Source organism: Colletes gigas, unplaced genomic scaffold (assembly GCF_013123115.1).
Source record: "Colletes gigas isolate AHSC1104 unplaced genomic scaffold, ASM1312311v1 Colletes_gigas_Sc00006, whole genome shotgun sequence".
Lineage (NCBI taxonomy): Eukaryota > Metazoa > Arthropoda > Insecta > Hymenoptera > Colletidae > Colletes > Colletes gigas.
The window spans coordinates 9746575-9760701 of NW_025106635.1; the positions used below are offsets into that span (position 1 = coordinate 9746575).

The 14127-nt window shown below is 36.2% G+C and overlaps 1 protein-coding gene across 4 annotated transcripts in view; it reads right to left on the reverse strand.

Annotated features, from left to right (window-relative positions):
• The window catches only part of LOC122395861 (cAMP-specific 3',5'-cyclic phosphodiesterase 4D), a 221808-nt gene that overhangs the window by 145015 nt on the left and 62666 nt on the right, over positions 1 to 14127 (reverse strand). For all 4 annotated transcript variants that reach the window (XM_043393766.1, XM_043393768.1, XM_043393767.1 and 1 more), the window contains one exon: positions 11992 to 12231. The gene's annotated coding sequence lies outside the window, so the exon portion shown is untranslated. The remainder of the gene's footprint in view (positions 1 to 11991; positions 12232 to 14127) is intronic.

The following is a 14127-nucleotide window of genomic DNA, read 5'->3' on the forward strand; positions in this document are numbered from 1 at the left end:
AGTAATATTTTATTGTGACCAGGTTGTATCAACTGTTGCTCCGTTTTCAAAATTTTTCAACATCAAACACGTCTCGTAATATAATATCGTTCGTGCAAAATTGAAAGGAACCAATAGTTTACAGATTTCTAAAATTTTCATGGCAGTAATATTTTATTGTGACCAGGGTGTATCAACTGTTGATTCGTTCTCAAAATTTTCCAACATCAAACACGTCTCGTAATATACTATCGTTCGTGCAAAATTGAAAGGAACCAATAGTTTACAGACTGCAAAAATTTTCATGGCAATATTTTATTCGTTGATCCAATATGGCTATCGTGGGCAACGAAAGAGTTAAATACGATATTAAATGGTCTCACTGAGGACATCGACGGGGGGAAAAGAAAGTCGAGAAAATCGCGGCGGCAAACTGGAGACATTTAAAAGGGACGCGGTAATAGCGAATTCAAACGCGAATGGCGAGAGTTTAAAGCGGCGTTGAGCCGTATGCAGACAGTATCTGGGCAGTCGTTTAATATTCCATCGGACGTAACACTTCGGCGTCGGTCTCCAGGGCGACTGTAAATCGAGGTATTAATACGAAACGGCTCATTGTTTGCCAAATGACAGTGCCTAATATGATCGATTTATCGCCGGCGAAAACGATTTGCGGCTGAACGCGCGATGATTACACCCCGTGAACGCGAGCACGCGCTGCTTTCAAAATGCAATCAATGCTGTGACGACGATTCTGCTAATACGATCGGAAATCGAACGTTTGTTTCGAGAACTTAGAAAAAAATTAGTGAGCCAGCTCGTTTCTCGTTGTTTATAAACTCTTTGGAAACGATACATCACTACAAATTCCATTCTATAAATATAATAGAATAATTATTTTTACTTGGAAATTCTTGCAAATTATTGGAACTATTTTTGTTATCGAGTTAATATTTTAATCACTGGATACTATCTCCATGATACATACAGTCTTATTAGGATTGTTCCTTTTATTTTTACTGGAGTTTATATTTATAGGTTCTATTTTCCCCTACACGTTTACTTTAATTTAGACTCAGTTTAGTTAAAATTTCCCTCACTTATTCTTTCCTCCTTTATTAAGAAATGTACGTATAATATGTCCACACCCTAAGTTCTGCGACCTAAGATAAACTTATGTCTTGCCCTTTTTTCGTGAGATATTAAATTTTTATAAATATTTTAAGAGTCTCTGAAAATTACCCTGAGCCATTAGATTATTTTTGTTATGCCCCTTTTTGAATATTAGCTCAAACTAAATGATTTTTTACAGTGTATATAATTGTTTTCTTGTTTTCTGAGAGCACGTGAATCCCCATTGACGGTTTGAGAAACGTTGGTCTAAAATATTCAGGACACGCGATAGGTGCCATCGCGGTCATTAATAATTAAATCTTCTCTCCTTTCTATTCGCGCGAATGAATATAGGATAACGCGTTATTTATTCGCGGGGTGCTTAGATTCATGAGCAGCGATACAACGTCTGATTCGAAATTAAAGTTTCTCCGCGTAGAAGCGGGTAGCATTAAAGTTAGTCGAAACTACTCCTCCTGTCAGTATACATTATTTGCGACCAGTTATCCAGACGGAAGAGAAGCACGTAGGCAGGAAGAGTCCTGAATGATTGATGCAGCAGAGTCGGCCAAGACTTAACACCAACGTGCGCGAAAGCTGGTGAACGCTGCTTTGTACAATCAGTGGCTATATTGCGAAAATAAAATAAATATCGATCCCGTGATATTCGAGGATCCAAAGTGTTACAAAATGTTACAACAGTTTTTGAGAAATAATCAATAATTAAACTACTACTAGTACTTGTCTTGTTTTAAACTACTTGTCTCTAGAATACACCATGTTACAAAGCACAAAAGTTTTTTTTAAATATAATGTAATAATTTGAAAGTTACTCTAAATTCGAATTCACTAAAACACGTATGATCTGCACAGGATTAAGATTAAAAATATGACGCTACGAAAAAATGCATAAATATTGTTACGATCGACCACATTAAATTCGAGTTAAATTTTCGATCGTCCAACTCAAGGTAAATACACATTATTTTTGTATGTTTAGATTCTTTAGATTTATTTTTCCAAAAGTGATGAATCTCTCGATGTCTGATCATCGTTGGATTTTTCCTTTGCCGCGTACCCGCTCGATTAAATTGCCATCGTCGTACGAATATGCCTTTTTCCAAAGCCGACGAATCTCGTGACCGATAATCATCGTCATTAGAATGCTGCCAGCGATCGGACAGCAGCGAGTAAATCGTCGTCGGTGGTCCCGGTCGTACAAATCTTTCGTTAGGTCCTTACCGGAAAGCTTGTCGCGGGCCATTACTCACCGCAAACGTCCGCGAACACGCGAAAGACACGCCGGTTAGCGACGACCTCCGTGACGGTCCCCAGATTCAGCTCGTCGCGATCCACAAGAAGAAGACGACAAAAGCTTTCTGGTCGGAAGCGCCCGTGAATCGTCCAAGGCTCGTCGGACGTGCATCATTCCGGATTACGTACAACAATTTTTCACTCTTACTCCTACAAATTTGCCCGAAATAATCGCTGTAAATCTCTATTTTCAGTTCGAAAGCTTTCGAGAATTTGCGGACTTCGCGGCGATGATCGACGACTCGTTCATTTTGAATCTCAGAAACTTTGACTTTAACGCTGTCATACATGGGTGACAGGACTAAAATTAATTCTCATGTTAAAGAAAATAAATTTTACAAATTACGAAAATAACTACTGAGACAAATTTTTAGTTTAAAATTGACTAAAATCAAAGTTTTGGTCTTGGAAAAAATTCTACAATTTTAATCTACATATTAATTCTCATATTAAAGAAAATAAATTTAAAAAATTACGGAAATATATACTCAGACAAATTTTTAGTTTACAATTGGCTAAAATCAAAGTTTTGGTCTTGGACAAAATTCTACGATTTTAATCTACATATTGAACCCAAAATATTCTTTTCGAATAGAGTCTACTTTTTATTTAGTAACAGTTCCAAGGACGAAACTCGAATTTGTCACACCCAGCTCACCGTCCAAAAATAGAGCGACACGGTGTCGTCTGCCTACTGCAAATGCTCGTGATAACTTTTTCTGATTTAGTTTCTAGTCTCCTATATCGAAAGAAATAAAGAACGAAACGCTCGTTAAAATCTGAGCACGGTTTGACCCGAGAGACGCGAATCGCTGAAATTTTCCATTTTTACCCCGTTCTTCCCACCGAAATTCCCACGGGTAATTACGCCCACGTTCTTTTCTCCCTCGTTACGAGTATTTCTTCGACAACTGCGCAATCAACGGGCACACCTGCGAAATATTAACGCGACTCGCGGTCAGGGTGGTACACGCAAACAAAAGGAACGACGATAAAAAGTCGGTAAGCACGCTTTTGTGGCAATAAATTACCACCAACGAGATGATAATCGATTTAGAGAAGTGTAAACGTTCGTGGCACAGGTGGAATAAAAAAATGTAATAACTTACTGGGAAAGTTCGGTACACACACTATAATTTTTATCGAAACTTCGTTTATTGGATCGATCTAAGATCTCCAAGTATCCATAAAAAATCCAGATAAAATTAAAAAAAAAATAATACGTCGACTACTTTACGAAAAAAGAAATCAGGGAACTCGAGGGAACCCCCATTAATGGAATATCGTATGAAGCCCTTTCAAACGTAACTTTGCTTTGTTCTATACAGGCTTTCGTTTAAAAAGAAAGTTTCAAATTACTTCGTTTCTTCGTATTTAAACGAAAATTCTAGTTTGCTCTGCGAACCAAAGAAATGGAACTTCCGCGATCGTAAATATCGACGTATAAATTTAAAATAAAATTTATGTCGCCTCGTTTAATTCGTAATATACTTTCGTACGATATTCCTACAAAGAATCACGATATCGAAATACTTTTCAAATCACTGAAACGTAAATATAATCGACGATGAGTTGTTAGATGTTTGTTTCTCAATTCCTTTATTTTTTTTTTGTTCATATTGTATATTTAGCTGATCCTTAAATTACTAGAATAATCTGAAAAGGATCTCAGATTTGTCCTTTAATTTGTCCAAGAAAGTATGGTCATTGTAGTGATCGACAAACCAACGTCACGCGAGACAGTATTATCGATAGTAAACAGAAGAAGTAGTATCCCCTTTCATAGTCATATCCCATTAATAGCAAAGAGTATTATTATGTTTCAACGTTGGAAAAGCCAGACCAAGCCTTTTGATTGTTAAAACAATTGTGTTTGTTGAGTTTTCGAAAACGTACGTTCAAGTAATACTTTCATGCTTAAACTATAACTATGTGTCATTGGAATTTTTAAAAATTGAAAAATATTAACTGTAAAAAAGAAAAAAGAAAACAAATTTCCTAAAAATTGAAGTAACTCTAGTATAAACCAAAGATAGACATCAATAAACAAAAATCGTTTAAAATTTTCAGTCGTATTCTACGATCTATACAGAGATCTATTCGATGGGTTATAACCTCTTTAAATCTTCGAATATCGCCACGAAATTCGAGGAGCATAATTATAGGATCTAAGAGCGTAGAAAATGCAATCAGTAAAATGTCGATTTTTCTGATACACTGATCAGAACAATGGCTTCGTTATTTGATTCTGTTTTTCTCTACTTTCGAAATAAGCTTGCCCTTTTCAATCTGACACGAAAGTTCATCGAAGAGAGCCATTCAATTAGTACCACTCCATCTCTCTCGTCGGTTAAGTCGTTTGTTCGCTCGATCGGGCGGATTAAATTAACATTCGCGAGCGATTAGCTACCGACCGGAAGATGATTTATTGTCAACGTCGAAATTAAACGATCATGTCGACGGGAAGTTACTTTCGAGAGCTTCACAGTCAACGGAAATCTAACAAAACTCACAAAAATTTCAATCTTGCTATTTCGAATATGATAATACGAAACCACGTACACAAAAATTGTTTAAATCAAGAAACTCGAATAAACTGTATAAACTGTTGTTTTATTCTAATTTATCAAATTCCAAACGAGTTATGAACCTCACATCACAATAAAAAAGATTCGTTATCGTCTGTTCAATTTAATAACTTGTATTATAATAAAAGTTAAAGTAATCCTTCGTCTAACGATTATAAATTATTGATTTACGATTGCACGTTACAAATGTAATTTTTTCTGATTAATCTCAGCGATGGCAACACGACTAACGATTACGATTATCGTGATTAAGTTTTGTGATCAATTACTGTTTAACTGTGACGCAAATCAGACGGAGTTTCGTGGATTCCGCGTCTTGTTTTCTCGTCTATCTTAACAGCGACCGTTTACTTGCACAGTGTGCGTTGCTCGTTTGCATGCTCGCATTAACTTACACCATTAACTTTACCTTGACGATCACTTAACGCCATTTTCAACGTAAACACGCTACCGTATCGCCGTACAACAATGTGTTTGCATTGGTCTGCTTCATTCAGATTGTTCCGAATTGGCGGCCAGCACGGAACAAACTCTCAAATTGAACTTTCTTCAAATTTTCACTATATTTGAAACCAGCTTTCTTATTACCTTTCAAGTTGCATTTATACGGGAAATTCAATCGACCGAAGACTTTCAACTGTGCTCGATGATTAGAGTAAATTACCTGACGGGAGTTCAAAGCGAAGCTTTCACGAACATTGCAGAGAAAATGGAATTAGAAAATTGCTATATTAAACTATAATTAAAAATTTCAATTAAGGTAATTACCTTTTTCAATAGAAATGAAAAGCGTAAAGCTTTTCGATAATTTCGTAAATAAAAGTAGTAACGTATCGTTTAAATGCAAAATCAAATTGCATCAAGAATTTCGAGAACAAAGTTATTTTATTTAACGATTTTATTCATCAGATTAAACAGAAGTAATAAATTTATTCAGGGAATAAAACTGTTTTCAAAGCTAACCCAAATTATACTGTTGACTTATAATAACTGTTCATCTATAATGACATGTATCATTACATTACAGGTATATTAAATTTATGTGAAATTAAGTCGTTCCACTCCTTATATCTTATCTGTCGATATTGAATCGTAGAAAGGTTCAACCGATGGTTCAACAAAACAAACACGTTTCACGAAATCAACGATATACGAGAACCGTATCGAATCTAATCAATTTTCTCCGAAGGAGTCGAAATCCCGACGAAACACGGAAAGTATTTGATCCCGACGAGGATATTGTATTTCCTTTTGCTAAAATCGTTCGAAAAAACGGACCGAAGTGGAAGAATGTTACGGTTAGTTTCTCTCAAACGAGTGTTTCGATTCTGTGTGGATACGTGTAGAACCACGAGCGAAACGATAGCAGAAAGTTCGAAGATGGGCAAAGTTTTTACCGTGATATCTTCAGACGAGGTAGGAACTATTTTCATCGCCGCGTGTTTTCGCAGTTTCGTATTACGTATATACCTAGCTCGAGAAAATCTAGCGGAAAATTGATGCCGTCCTCGACCCTCGAAATCGAAGGAATAATTGGAAAAATGTTTTCTTCTAATCACGTTGCTTCTCAATAACGAGATTATATTTTTATTGCGTGTTACTTTCGACTAATTCGCAATGTACGTGTCTACGTTCGACGCCTTTGAATCTTCCTTATCGCATCTTATCTCAAATATTTAGGCTTTTCGTTAACGTAGCCTTAAACGCAAAGTAAAAGCGAAATCACTAACACCGAAACTTTTTAGAATCATCGAAACGACGAAACATAATTTTGTAAATATCTGTTTGATATAGTATAGTTTTTATAACTCTTCGTGCGATCTTTTCAAGTCATTTTAATAATTATGGTCCTCTGAGCGAAAAAGAAGTATCTTCTGAAAGAGATTTTTTAATTTTAGGATTTTTGCGCACGTGTTAACGAGGATCGTGCTCGTTTCTCTGTTTCATCTCGTAACGTTAGGTATTACGATTTTGTTCTGTAGTAGAATCACACAAAATTTATATAAAATATTATTAATGAGATAGGAAACGCACAACATTTTAATATCTAACAAAAAAGAGTAAATGTAATCGTGTAAGATCCGATAAACTATTATCTGCTTTAAGCCTCTTCGAATCTAAAGTATTATATTTTCGCAATTCCACACAAGCAAACATATTTATTTGAAACGTTTAGATCGCGCGCGTTTTATCGTGTAATACAGTATTCCGTACATTAAAAATAATCTCCAATTGATCGCGTACACCAGTATTAAATAGATAGACACGGCCCACGCGTATTTCAAAGTTCACAGTTCGTAGTGAACCATAACGATAAACTACATGTAAGAGATAATCCTAAAGCACGATTAGATTCGATACGTGATATAAAATCGCCAAACTACGAGGAAAATGGAATTTTAGAGAAACCTTATTTTTTTAAATATTTCTAAAAAAACGTATATTGTCTAAAAATTTTTAAAAATTCTACACTGTTAAAAAAGAAGTAGAACGAAGAATTTCAAATTGGTAGAACCAACGTTTCAGCGCTCACACGGACACGGAATCATTTACTAATACACACGCAGAGATCTAAACACATCAATTACGGAATCTTCAAACTCGATTTCCACGAAAACGAAGCCTCCTACAAACAAACCTTGTGCTACATTTTCGTCGTTCCAATTAGCTACGAAGAACCTCCTTTTCGGTTGTACAGCGTATCAGGGACGAGCAAAATTTACATCAAATGCAAATAAAAATTTATATCACAGAATGATATACTTTACGATAAACAAATAAAAATTCAACCGTTTGTTCGAATAAATTGCTACACGCTGACCTTATCTATATTTCAAAAAAATTTTGTCCATCTAAAATAATATAAAATATAACATATAATACAACTTAAATGAAACTGAAAGCATATAATTATAATAGAATTACGTTTGGCTGGAGCTGATGACTTTCTTATTTCAAAGTATTATTTTTCATTTATGTACACCAAATGCATCAACATTATGGCAATTAACGACTTGATATGTTTATCAGTGCTCGTTTAACATGTTTATAATCGTGAGATATGCAGTGACATTTTTATTTCTTCTCAGCCTGGTTAATAATTCGTGACTGTACTTGGTCTGAAAATTATAATTTTGGCATCAAATATAATTTTGACTGAGCATTGGATTTTGCACGTTTCTCGAGTAGGTGGGTCTGTCTTTTCTGTGAGGTATTTGTGTGTTATTCTTGCTTGGTCTATTCTAAGCCTTGCCAATGTTGTTTGCCCTTTTCTAGTAAGGTTATCTTGCGTTATTTTAAAATAGAAATTCTCTATGATTTTATCTTTATGTTTGTTGCTTTCACGGATACCCAAGTTCTGTTCCATTATCCGTTGAACACATTATGGTATATTTTATAGTATTTAAAATAAACGATGTTATATTTGTTACTATTTAATTTCATATGGTTCTTAAATTGCCCTTATGAACTCATTTTTCAGGTTAAATAATAATAGTAACACTTCCTAGCAGCACGAAACGTGTATAATTTAAGAAATTCAGAATTTAAAAAAAGGAAAAAATAAAAATAAATGTATAGAATTAAAAATAAATATGTTTATCCATCATTCATTTAAAGAATTGTTAGATTTTTCCTTCCCTATTAATATTAGTATTTTTAGAATGAAATATGTCTCTGCTGCAACAATATCTACATTATTTTTTGCAAGGAACGTAAACGTTTATTATTTCCTCGTTGTAAATTCCACGGTTCAGTTTAGTTGTATCGGTGAATACGTTGGAATAATTTTTGTATTATTTTAACAATAATCGAACTTTGAAGTTATATTTTATGTATTTCTAGCCTCTGGACTAAAACTGATGTTTCGAGATAGTACGTGTTATCGTAAGCAACGTAAAAAGTTGGTCTTCGACCTGTTAATTACCAAAGGAAATAAATAAAAGCAAGTGGATCCTTTTCGGTCGTCGCGACTCATTATACCGATTTCACGACTCGCTGCTCCAAACTAAATTAACACCTTAAAAGCTGCTCGCAATTAGTCTCGAAGCCACAGACGTTCCCGTAAGGGTAGCCACTCAAACTGAAACTTCTTCACCTTGACCAACGTGCCAGGCCACCGAGCAAGAAGTTTTCGCGGCGCTACAACCCGACACTTCTCAAATCGACTTTTCCTTAAGAGATTCCATTATATCCCTGGCCGCGAGGCGAGACGTAGCATTTCCTGGCCGCTGGAAACCATTTTTAGATCGTCGAGGGCTCTCCATTTCGCCCGGCGCTTCGACTGGAGCTAAGAGAGAACTAACAACCGGAATACCGGGGCTGAACGCCGCAAAAATCCTGCATAAATCCCGGGGGAGGAATCCGTACACGTTCCACGACCGTCGTATATTACTGGAAAGATTCCGGACAATCGAGCACTCGAAAAAAGTGGAGCGTCGGTCTGTTGCGCTACGCCGGAGTCTTCAAACGAGATATGAAATTGAATCGAACTGAAAACTTTCCCAACGAAGACGCGACTTCTTCGTCATCCTGCTCCTCGATGGTGAACTTCGACGCTAAACGTTCGAAAACTCTCTTTCCCAGTTTAACTAGCGATCGAACTTATCTTCGCTCGTTAATTAACTTTCAGTCGTTGCTTTCATCGTCCTTGCGTCTGATTAAAAAATTTGTATTCGTCAGTCTCGTCCTTTTTTATAATAAAATTGAACGATTAGTAAGACACTTTCAGAGAAATCTCAATGTTGCACTAAACGACATTTGGTAGAAATAAGTGAAAGGAATTCGTAAAAAACAAAACTATCTAAATAGAAGTAACACAATGCAATAAATAGACTGTGGATGTTCATGCAAATTCATATTTTGTTAGTGTTTCTTTTATTTTTGCATATGGAGTGCATTCTATAGTAAACACCCACAGTTTAATCGTGAAAAATAGATTGATGCAACCTTGTTGAAGAAATTGTTTTGAATATTGTTCTCGACCACAATCTCGTGGGTTGAAAAGTAACAACTAACTCTGTTCTGAGCTTAATAGCCCGAAACTCAAAGGAAACCGCGAATTTCTCGAGCGCAACAAATTCTTGCGAGCGAGCCGGAGACCTTTGCAATTAAAGCGTGCTCGTGGAAGATGTAACTCAGTTCCGTGCGTCTTCGGAGTATCACGCGCGCGAACGTTAGCATAAAGTAAGATACATGGGGACAACGAGGGAGACAAATGGAGCCAATAGTTGTCAACGCTGGGAACGTTGGGGGACGAAATTGTCCCTTGCACGGGCACGCAAGTACTATTTCGAGCCTTGCTCGCGACCTTAAACCCTGCAGACCTTAAACTTGCGTGCATGGCCACGTGTCACGAAGGTGCTCCAAGCGAGAATGCACCACGACGGTAAACATTCTCCAGTATCAGGCCGTCCCATAAATTCACGGTGTTCGACATTCTCAAATTGACGGGGATAAAATTCGCGATTCAGTAGGGAAAGAAAGAAACATTTGTCGGGTCGGGAGAGCCTCGAAATTTCAAACACACGAGCTAAGACGATTTGTAAACATTTGGAGAAAATGGGGGTTGCTTCGAAGCTCCTAATATGGGTATAACAAAATCGAACCTTTCCCAAAACCATTCGATGAATGGAAATGGGAAATTTACACGACAATATTCGACGAAAAAGAAAAAGTTTTGTATGAAAAATATTTTTTTTTAAAGAAAACTTTTTTTAGTTGTTCCTCGATGGATTTAATCGAAATATGCTTTGATATTAAAATAACACCCAGGGCTAAAATAATTGATTCTGTGGTACTTACATACAACGCTTCATATTTCGTGTACCATTTTGCTAACTATAGTAATGTCTCCTAATTATTGCGGTTTCTGTCTCATTAGCTATCGTTTAGTTTACCTACCGCTTCAACTACATCTCACTCGCCCTTACTGTTTCACACTCGCTCATACTGGTTCTCACTCTCATCCTCGACGCACTTGGAGAGCAGAGAGCTGGAGATAGATAGCGGTAAATTCCTGGAACACATACCTCCCTCGCTAACTGCATTCTGTAAATACCACCCTCATAATGTTCCTTCAGAACCTACTGTTCGCGCTCCATGGGAAAAGCACTGTACTCAGAAGCTTCTAGTTCTCTGTTTTTTATACTGGAAACAAACAGCTGGATATTTTTCTCACCGAACGATTTCTTAACACTTTTGCCCATCGCTTAAAAAGAAAATTGTTTCTTTGGATAAAACTTCGATTTTTGATACACAAGCGCCTGACAGATTTTAATCCCATGAATTTTTCAGGGCGATACTTTATGAAGGTGTGCAATAAGATTGCCACGAATTTCAAGAATCTTATTTAAAATAAAAACTTTGATAAATGCAAACCTGAGAACTACTAAAATGTAAAGGTTGATATAATGATCGAAAAAATATTAACTTCTATTTTACATCTGTATAAAATAGTTAAAAACTGTAATTTTACAATCGATTCGTCTATAGTTCTTAGAAACTGTTCAGGAAACTAGCTATGGTAAAAGCAAATCTTTAAGTCCCATTAATGCACCCTGAAGTGACTTTGTAGTATCCATGACATCTTTATCGACTTTCCTCTATGAAATTCTAATGACTTCCTAAAACCCCTTCAAGACCTATGCATTCATCTTTTTCTCTATTCAGCTACTTTCCAAGATAAATTCACGTGTAAAGTAAAATAGGTCACCGTGTATCCAGAGTAACATTTTCGTCGAATAATGTATACCTAATCGAAACGTTCGTTCAAAGCGAAATATAATTTTATTTCATCATTCAGGATTTTGCCCAACTACAACTATACCTAAATTTACTTCAAGACAAAAGAATAGAAAATGTGAGAAAATTTTCTGATTCACTGAAAAGACGAGCGAAACGATAACACTTGCACCAACGAGACAACGGAAAATTTGGTCGTAATTCGATCGCGATAACAAACGCGTTTGATAAAAATTTGAGAATATGGTTAACTTACCTTATTCCAGGGCGACAGTAGTTGAAGAGATCCTTGCTTTCCGCTTACTCGTCGATCCCTGTCCTCGACGTTCCTCTTCGTGTTCTTTATTCACCACTCGACGAACTTTTAAAGACGAGCAAAGAGTTCGAGGAACTAATTCTACCTTGTCCCTCGGGCAGTTGCTCGGGATTTCAAACAGAGCATAGAATTTTGTTTTCCGTAGAATCGAAGGCCATGGCTCCTGAACGATTTGACGATCTGTGAAAAGAACAGAACATAATATACGATTAGATTAGATTAGACACGATACTTTAGACGCATTACGTAAAGTTCTCGAGAAAATAGTTTGACGATTCTACGGAAGAATCGTTCCGAGAACGATTTAGCTACGCCACGTAGATAGTTCGAGAAACCAAAGAAGAAAAACAGTCAACGATTTTGCAAAACTTTCCCTGTTTAAAGTTTGAAAAGTCAAAGACTGTCGATTGTTCCATGCAATTTGAAGTTAATGCTTCTCATTTGTGGATCGCGATACAATTTTTAATTTTCTTCGTTACACAGTGGACGCATTATCGTTTAAAAAATGCCATCAATTCTCAATCAACACATTTCCCCGAATAAACAGAGGACTCTCTTTAAGGAACATTAATTTGCTGTATAAACAACCGCAGTCGAGTTCAGAGTTTCGCTGTTTATTCAGTTCCGCAGGGAGAAAAATTCTCGCGAGAAAGTACGTGAATATCTGCGGAAATCAGACGCAGATGAAAACTTGTGTAAACACAAAGAGGGCAATTTCGCGCAAGGGTCGCGAAGCAATAAAACTTGAAACCCTCGGTTCCCCAAGATTCCCCAATCTTCGAGTATATTAGCGTACATAATCGTTGACTGGAATAATATTTCGGGATATCCGGTGGAACATTTCCATCTAATTATAAGTTTCGTCTTCACGGTTTCGTGGGATCATCAACGTGTTTATATCCGGCAATTAACTGCTCCGTTACTCGTTAACAGGCAGGTGGTTAAACTTTCAAATTTCTGTCCAAACAATACCGAAACGTGTATTTACATAGATCGATCGTGGTTCTTGCGTATATAAAAAATTGATTGACTCTACGCAAGAAAATAATAACAAAAGTTCATATAAACACGTGCCAGAGACATTGCTCTTGCGAATAAATAAAACATTAAAAGGAATTTTTACTGACGGCGTAATAATGCTTCTAGAATTCTAGTATGGAACTTTAAGGGCACAATTACGCCTCCAATAAATTATATAATTCGTTCCGGGTTTAAGAACTACAAATAAAAGATAAAAATGACTCATGTTGCGTAGCCTTCGAGCATTCGTTTTAACGTTTTCAACCTTGATAAAAGGTTCGTAAAATTTGGTTCTAGAATTTAAAGTGAACAAAGAATGTAGCATAATTGCAGCAGGAATGTTAAGAATGTTGATTGACATTGTAAAATAAAATTTAAAATAGCAAATAGTTAATGAAAAATTTAATTTTTGTGTAAAATTGATCACGATCGATTGAAGTAACAACCATGATGACTTGTTGGGAATGTGTGAATGTTTAGTTCGACGCAAACCGACAGGATCCAAAGAGGCACGATGCCAAAGGGCCAATCAGCACTCGAATTAAGAAAAGAAGACGCTGGTTGATTCTCCGATCACGTACCATTGAACACAGCCAATCGTGATCGTTGAACGTATCTTTACTTGAGATTAAACGGCGGTGAAATTTAGAAATGAAAGAAACTTAATTTTGTTCTATCATTAAGTAGCAAAATTGATCCTTGGTGGTGCATTATTCATTTTATTAATGAAGTATCAACTATCTATACAGGGTGTTTGGCCACCTCTAGCAAAAATTTTAATGAGCGATAGTAGAGGCCAAAATAAGACAAAAATCAAGAATACTAATTTGTTGGTGGAAGCTTCGTTAAAAAGTTATTAACGTTTAAAGTGCCGCTCTTACTGAATTTTTTTCTCGAAAATGCGCAAGATTTCGGGGGTATGTCTATTCACCAAAAATTACTGTAATTGAACCCTACAACCGAAAATAATTTTTCCACAACGATTTGCAATTTTTTTTCTCCGTTGAAAAATTTAGGCACCTAATTGGATTTTCAGTAAGGAATTTTTTTCTCGAA